Genomic DNA, 8,925 nt, shown 5'->3' on the forward strand with positions numbered 1-8,925 from the left:
CAGGTATGCCTCTATGTCATCCTCTCCCGTCATTTTCTGCAGGCAATTGCTGGACCATATGATCCACATTCCATCATGGGTCATCTCTGTAAGGGCCGTCACTTGATTCAAGGCTTTGGAGGGGAGCCTGGAGCTGGAGCGTGGAGCAGCTCCGGAGCAGTGGAGCTACAGGTTTTTGTTTGGACCTGAGCAGAGCCGGAGCACAGCTCCAAAGCCCTGACTCGATTTACCAGTTCCCGCAACATAGTACGGTCTTGAGCGGCCTGGTCCATCAACAAGCGATTGGGCTCTTGTTGCAGCCGCACTGCCTCCTGTTGGGCAGCTGCCTGAACACAGGTAGCCTCCTGCTGGGCATCTGTGGCTTGTATCAGTGCCCGCACTATGTCTTCCATTGTGGTGAAAAGAAAAAAATAACCTGCTCCTTTTTTTTTTTTTAAATAACACCCTCCTTCTTCCACCTCACTATGCACACCCCTGACACCATAGAATCATAGAATCTCAGGGTTGGAAGGGACCTCAGGAGGTCATCTAGTCCAACCCCCTGCTCAAAGCAGGACCAAACCCAACTAAATCATCCCAGCCAGGGCTTTGTCAAGCCTGATCTTAAAAACCTCTAAGGAAGGAGATTCCACTACCTCCCTAGGTAACCCATTCCAGTTCTTCACCACCCTACTAGTGAAAAAGTTTTTCCTAATTTCCAACCTAAACCTCCCCCTCTGCAACTTGAGACCATTACTCCTTGTTCTGTCATCTTCTACCACTGAGAACAGTCTAGATCCATCCTCTTTGGAACCCCCTTTCAGGTAGTTGAAAGCAGCTATCAAATCCCCCCTCATTGTTCTCTTCTGCAGACTAAACAATCCCAGTTCCCTCAGCCTCTCCTCATAAGTCATGTGCTCCAGCCCCCTAATCATTTTTGTCGCCCTCCGCTGGACACTCTCCAATTTATCCACATCCTTCTTGTAGTGTGGGGCCCAAAACTGGATACAGTACTCCAAATGAGGCCTCACCAGTGCTGAGTAGAGGGGAATGATCACATCCCTTGATCTGCTGGAAATGCCCCTACTTATACAACCCAAAATGCCATTAGCCTTCTTGGCAACAAGGGCACACTGTTGACTCATATTCAGCTTTTCGTCCACCGTAACCCCTAGGTCCTTTTCTGCAGAACTGCTGCCCAGCCATTCGGTCCCTAGTCTGTAGCAGTGCATGGGATTCTTCCGTCCTAAGTGCAGGACTCTGCACTTGTCCTTGTTGAACCTCATCATATTTCTTTTGGCCCAATCCTCTAATTTGTCTAGGTCCCTCTGTATCCTATCCCTACCCTCCAGCGTATCAACCACTCCTCCCAGTTTAGTGTCATCTGCAAACTTGCTAAGGGTGCAGTCCACACCATCCTCCAGATCGTTAATGAAGATATTGAATAAAACCGGCCCCAGCACCGACCCTTGGGGCACTCCACTTGATACCGGCTGCCAACTAGACATGGAACCATTGATCACTACCCGTTGAGCCCGACCATCTAGACAGTTTTCTATCCACCTTACCGTCCATTCATCCAGCCCAGACTTCTTTAACTTGCTGGCAAGAATACTGTGGGAGACTGTATCAAAAGCTTTGCTAAAATCCAGAAATAGTACATCCACTGCTTTCCCCTCTTCCACAGAGCCGGTTATCTCGTCATAGAAGGCAATTAGGTTAGTCAGGCATGACTTGCCCTTGGTGAATCCATGCTGACTGTTCCTGATCACTTTCCCCTCCTTTAAGTGGTTCAGGATTGATTCCTTGAGGACCTGTTCCATGATTTTTCCAGAGACTGAGGTTGTAATAAAGTTCCTCCTCTATCTTGGTGGGTCCTGTGCTTATTGGTGGATTTTGCTTGCCTCAGAGATTCACAGTAGCCCTCAGTTTGGCCACTTTCATTGCTCAAATCTGCTGTTCACTCAGATATTCTCATCACTGGCCAGTATGGGGAAAACAGCCCAGACACTTTCCCCTCTGGCGTTTGATACGGTACCGCATGAAGAATTACTGGTTAAATTGGAAAAGATGGAGATCGAAGTGAAAATCCAGAGGTGGATAAGGAGCTGGTTAAAGGGGAGACTGCAGAGGGTAGTATTGAAGGGGAACTGTCCGGTTGGAGGTTACCAGTGGGAGTCCTCAAGGCTCGTTTTGGGTCCGATTTTATTCAATCTATTTATTGCTGACCTGGGAACCAAGAGTAGGAGTGGGCTGATAAAGTTTGCGGATGACACCAAGTTGGGGGTATTGTCAATCGGAAAGAGGATCGGATATTCTCCAGGGAGATTTGGATGACCTTGTAAACTGGAGTATTAGTAACAGGATGAAATTCAATAGTGAGAAGTGTAAGGTTATGCATTTAGGGATGTCTAACAAGAACTTTAGTTATAAGCTTAGTAGGGATAAGGAGGTGCTAGTCCCGTTTATATAGGGCGCTGTGAGACCTCATTTGGAGTATTGTGTGCATTTTGGTCTCCCATGTTTAAGAAGGATGAATTCAAACTAGAACAGGTACAAAGAAGGGCCACTAGAATGATCCGAGGAATGGAAGGCCTTTCGTATGAAAGGAGACTTGAGGAGCTCGGTTTGTTTTCCTTAACCAAAAGAAGGATGAGAGGAGATATGATTACACTCTTTTAATATATCAGGGAGGATAATAGGAGAAGAATTATTTCAGCTCAGTGCTAATGTGGACACGAGAACGAACGGATATAAACTGTCAGTCAGGAAATTCAGGCTTGAAATTAGACGAAGGGTTCTAACCCATCAGGTGCAATAATACTGGAACAGTCGAGGGAAACAGTAGGTGGAAAGGACCTCTTCGACTTTATTTTAAGATAAAAGTTTATGGAGGGGATGGTATGATAGGATAACGGGCTTAGTCAATGGGTCAATATGTGCCTGGTATGATGTAACCTTTTCCAGAGGTTTGGCTGGAGAGTCTTGCCCGCATGCTGGGGTTTCAGCTGACGCCATATATGGGAGGGGAAGGAATTTTTTCCTAGGAAGATTGGCTATGGCCCTGGAGGTTTTCGCCTTCCCTCCAAGCATGGGGCAGGGTTCACTTGCTAAGGAGTGGGTGGATCGGCTTATGTGGCCTGCATCTTGCAGGAGGTCAGACTAGATGATCATAATGGTCCCTTCTGATCTTGAATTCTATGATTCTATGATTCTATGATTCTGTGTTGGATCAGGAGTTGAGAGGTTTGGGGGGAACCTGCGCCCATCCCCTACCCCGGGTTCCAGCCCAGGGCCCTGTGGACTACAGCTGTTTAGCGTGCCTTCTGGAACAGCTGCACGATAGCTACAACTCCCTGGGCTACTTCCCCATGGCCTCCTCCCAACACCTTCTTTGTCCTCACTACAGGACCTTCCTCCTGATGTCTGTTAACACATGTACTCTTCAGTCCTCCAGCAGCATATCCTCTCACTCCCAGCTCCTTATACACACCTCCCTAACTGCAGTGAGAGCCTTTTTAAACCAAGTGTCCTGATTAGTCTTAATTAATTCTAGCAGCTTCCCAATTGTCTACAGGTGTCCTAATTAGCCTGCCTGCCTTAATTAGTTCTAGAAAGTTCCTGAGTGTTTTGGAGTAGGCCCTGTTATCTTAGCCAGGGAAAAGGAACCTGCTTAACCTGGAACTAATGCATCTACCTTCGACCACTCTCTTGTGGCCATCTTGCTTGACCCTGTCACAGTATCTTCTTTGTGTTTTGTCAAATGTGCAGTGAAAGTGTTCTTAAAATGAACAACATGTGCTCGGTCATCATCCAATACTGTTATAACATGAAAAGGGGTGGGATAGCGATAGCTCAGTGGTTTGAGTATTGGCCTGTTAAACCCAGAGTTGTGAGTTCAATTCTTGAGAGGGGCCATTTAGGGGTCTGGGGCTTAGCCCTGCTTTAAGCAGGGGGTTGGACTAGATGATCCCTTTCAACCCTGATATTCTATGACTATGAAATATATAGCAGAATGCAGATAAAACAGAGCAGGGGACATACAGTTCTCTCCCAAGGCATTCAGTCACAAATGTAATTAACACATTTTTTTAATGAACATCATCAGCATGGAGGCATGTCCTCTAGAACAGTGGATGAACATGAAGGGGCATATGAATATTTAGCATATCTGGCACATAAATACCTTTCAATGCCAGCTACAAAAGTGCCATGCAAATGCCTGTTCTCACTTTTTGGTGACATTAAAAATAAGAAGAGGGCAGTATTATCTCCTATAAATGTAACCAGACTTGTTTGTCTTAGTAATTGACTGAACAAGAAGTAGGACTGAGTGGACGTGTAGACTCTAAAGTTTTACATAGTTTTGTTTTTTAGTGCAGTTATGTAACAAAAAAAAATCTACATTTGTCAGTTGCACTTCCATGACAAAGATGGCACTACAGTACTTGTCTGAGGTGAATTGAAAAATACAATTTCTTTTGTTAATCATTTTACAATGCAAATATTTGTAATAAAAAATCATATACATTTTTATTTCAATTACAATACAGAATACAATAGATATAAAAATGTAGAAAAACATCCAAAATATTTAATAAATTTCAGTTGGTATTCTGTTGTTTAACAGTGTGATATTAACTGTGATTAAATTTTTTAATCACGATTAAATTTTTTGAGTTAATTGCATGAGGTAACTATAATTAATCGACAGCCTTAATATATATAGACACACATACACATATATATCTATCTATACAGGCAGTCCTTGACTTTATGACGTTTGACTTACAACGAATGGCACTTCCGATACTTCTGAATTGACACCCCGATTTGACTTATGACAATTGGTTTAGACTCTATGACGCTCGGTTCCGCAATAGAGTGGCTTGCGGTTCCGAGTTACGACGTTTCAACTTAAGACACAATTTTCAGGAATCAATTATGTCGTAAGTACAAGGACTGCTTGTCTATCTATCTATCTATCTATCTAAAATCATGAGTGATGTTGAGAAAGTGGATAAGGAAAAGTTATTTACTTATTCCCATAATACAAGAACTAGGGGTCACCAAATGAAATTAATAGGCAGCAGGTTTAACACAAATAAAAGGAAGTTCTTCTTCACGCAGCGCACAGTCAACTTGTGGAACTCCTTACCTGAGGAGGTTGTGAAGGCTAAGACTATAACAATGTTTAAAAGGGGACTGGATAAATTCATGGTGGCTAAGTCCATAAATGGCTATTAGCCAGGATGGGTAAGAATGGTGTCCTTAGCCTCTGTTCGTCAGAGGATGGAGATGGATGGCAGGAGAGAGATCCCTTGATCATTGCCTGTTAGGTTCACTCCCTCAGGGGCACCTGCATTGGCCACTGTCGGTAGACAGATACTGGGCTAGATGGACCTTTGGTCTGACCCGGTACGGCCTTTCTTATGTTCTTATGTTCTATAGAACTATAGATAGATCTATAAAACTCTTGGGTGAATACAGTCTGGTCCTGGTGACTTATTACTGTTTAATTTATCAGTTTGTTCCAAAAGCTCCTCTATTGACACCTCAGTCTGGGACAGCTCCTTGGATTTGTCATCTACAAGAATGGCTTGCGTGTGGGGGTGTTCCCCACATTCTCGGCAGTGCAGACCAATGCAAAGAATTCATTTTGTTTCTCTGCAATGGCCTTGTCTTCCTTGTGTGCTCCTATAGCTCCTCGATTGTCCAGTGGCCCCACTGATTGTTTAGCAGCTTCCTGCTTCTGATGTACTTTTAAAAAAAATCTGTTAGTTTTGTTGTTGTTGTTGCTCTTCAAATTCTTTCTTTGCCTGCCTCATTGTACTTTGACACTTGACTGGCCAGAGTTTATGTTCTTTTTAATTTTCCTCAGTAGGATTTGACTTCCAATTTTAAAGGTTGCAGTTTTGCTTCTAACCACCTATTTTACTCTGCTGCTTAGACATGGTGGCATTTTTGGGTCCTCTTATGGTTTTTTTTGGTGGGGTTTTTTGTTTTTGTTTTGTTTTTTTTTAAAATTTGATTATCTGAGACTGTTTTTTTATTAAAAATTCTTGGCTTGATGGGTTGGTAACAGTGTCCAGTAGCCATGAGCTTACACAAGACACTATTGCCTTTTCCCTAGGCAAATATCAGGACATGCCATTTTGGGGCAACCTTTGATCCAGTGGAACCAGACTTTTTGCTGTTTTAAACTGTCTGGTAGAGCTGGGTGAAGGTTTTTGGATTAACAGCTTATTCATCAAAAATGCAATTGTGGATCACCTGAAACTAGATGCAAATTTGGATTGAATTTGGTGAGCAGTTCTGCCAGAAATAAACAATAGATTTATTTTTAAGTCAAAAACCCACCTCCCCAGGCTGCTGTGAGGATAAATGTATGAAAGACTGGGATGTGCTCAGACACTACAGCCATGGAATACCTTTGATAGTTATGACTGGAGCCATTTAGCCCTTGGCATGGCATTGGCTTCAGTTGCCAAAGGTTCAGGTTAGCTGCTGAGGACTTATCAAAGCATCACTGGTACCTGGCTTGTGGACATAGTCATAAACCCAGATGAAGAAAAGAACAAGTGGAAAGTCAGGGCTTTGCAGCCAGAGTCACTGGAGAACTGGCAGTTTGCCTTTGTCAGCTGAGATGGCTTTTAATGATGGCACTTATGGCACACATTATGGCACCTGGAGGGGAAGGGAATGAGAGGGAGAGTATCCCCATTCCTTGGGCCACCCTGCCTACTGGTAACGGCAACATTCCATGGCAGATCAGTTTGCTGGGAAGCTGAGGCTGACCCTGGATGCTGTAGGGCATTTTTTTTCAACCAAAAAAGGCTTTTTAGCCAAAAATAAACATTTTTGCAGAAAATCTTAATTCTGATCAAATTATTCCATTTTGCAATGAAAAATTGTTACCAGAAACTGATTTTTAACCCCAAAACAATTTTTCAAAAAACAAATATTTTGGGGTTTGAGGTTTCTTTTGTTGAAAAATCCCAGGCAGTGTTCATAGGAAATTTCAGGAGGGGAAAAAAAAGGTTTTGTTTTTTTCCAAATATTCCTACAAAAATCACTGGGATTTTTTAACCAACTAGCATCCTGCATCTCCACTTCATTCCTATCTTATGGAGCAAGGTCACTTTCCATTGCTCTCTTTCTTTCCAACTTTTGTGGTTCATTGATTCCTTGGGCCTTCTACAGTCGGTTTATATCAGGAATATAGGGCCAACTCTTATTAAAGCCAACTGGAGTCTTTCCACTGTCTTCAGTAGGCAATGGATCAGATCCTTAAAGAGTGCCCATCACCGTAGTATCTGGGCACTGAAGCACTTACATGTACAGGAACATAAAGCTGAAGGCTTAATGAGCTCTGCTCCCTCTAACCCTGAGTCCAGCTGGTTCAACTTACAGAGCTAAAAGGGGGAAGGGGCTGCATTGCCAACAAGATATCAGTTTTACTCAAGTTCACTTGGATCCCTCTGCCACAGCCCCAGTAGCAGAAATTCAAAGCTCAGCTCACTTTGCATTCAGCCTTGTGTGCCTCAGGCCTGACCTGGGGCTCGAGGTGGGAGAGTACAGTTCAACATGCGTGGCCCAATCAGTTCTTGGCCTTCCTCTGAGACAAAGGCGATAACCTGCACACATTGCAGGGGTGGTTTGATGGTGGAGTCACTTGCCCTCTAACAAATGGGTTTGAACTGGTGATCTAAAGCAAATGGTTCCATATCCTGCTGTCTTCTCCCTCTGGCCTCTGCCAGGTTTCATTTCAAACACATCACTTGTTGGAGGTGTCTTGCAATAACACTCTACACTTGTACAGCTCCTTTCCTAACATTTGTGCAGGCAACCACCATACCCATTTTATGGAAGGATAAACTTAAAGAAAGGAACTTATCATACAGCAAGTCAGTGGCAAGAGCTAGAAACATAACCCAGGCGTTCTGACTCCCAGCCCTCTGTTCTGTGCCCCAAACAGCACTCCCATCACTATCTTGATGTAAACCCCCACCTCTTGTCATAGTGAAGCCATAGGGAAAGGGCAAAGAACAAGTTTTTTTAATCAACATTTTTGGATGTTGACGTGAAATTTCAAAACAAAAAAAATCTGGATAATGTTGATGAACAATTTTTCAACTAACTATGGGGCTGGTCAGATTGGATTTGGTTGGCAGAGGTGGCCTGTTTCTTTGATTGTTTTTGTTTGTTTGTTTGTGGAATTTTCAAAATTTCAGTTTTCAAAAAAGTATGGGGAAATGTTGATAAAATTTTCATGAAATGTTTCCCCTTTCTTTGAGCTACCACGTGTAGTGAGGCTGCCAATCTGCCTCCTTTTACCAGCACTGAATTAAGAAAGAAAGAAAGAAAGAAAGAAAGACTATAGCATCTTGACTGGAAAGGAACAGAAGAACTTAGTTAAATGATCCTTGTAAGACTTGTACATCCATTAATGCTGTCCTCAAGCACACTTGTGGTTCTTTAACAGGTACACTTGGCAGTTTCTTAAGCCACAATCAAGAAAGTTTTTATATTCAGTTATTATTCAAATATGTTGAGGATTCTTGACATAAAGAGCAAATCTTGCAATTCTTTCTCAGTGTTTCCTCAGATAGAACTCCTATTGATTGAGCAGATCATGCAGCCCAGCGCTTGAAAGCAACCCTACAATAACAAACCAGTATGTGCAACCCAGGATTAGTGAGCCCCCTTCGATTGCCAACCAGCATGCACAGTCCAGCACTATTGAGTGATTAGAATAACAAATCAGGGAGTGCAGCCCTGCACTCATAAGCAACCCTACAATAACAAACCCCTGTGCTCTGCCCAGTGCTTTTGAGCAGCCCTACAATAACAAGGCAGTGCAGAAACTTGGGGGGAGGGAGGTAAAGGAATCTGATTGCTGTCTCAAGTTCCCAAGATTTATTATAAACATCAGTGAAAAGGAAA

The 8,925-nt window shown here is 43.2% G+C and overlaps 1 protein-coding gene across 2 annotated transcripts in view; it reads left to right on the plus strand.

Annotated features, from left to right (window-relative positions):
- Positions 1-8,925, plus strand: part of LOXL1 (lysyl oxidase like 1) — a 40,584-nt gene that overhangs the window by 16,135 nt on the left and 15,524 nt on the right. The gene's annotated exons all lie outside the window — the stretch shown is intronic.

The sequence above is a fragment of the Mauremys reevesii genome, linkage group 10 (assembly GCF_016161935.1).
Source record: "Mauremys reevesii isolate NIE-2019 linkage group 10, ASM1616193v1, whole genome shotgun sequence".
NCBI classification, from domain to species: domain Eukaryota; kingdom Metazoa; phylum Chordata; order Testudines; family Geoemydidae; genus Mauremys; species Mauremys reevesii.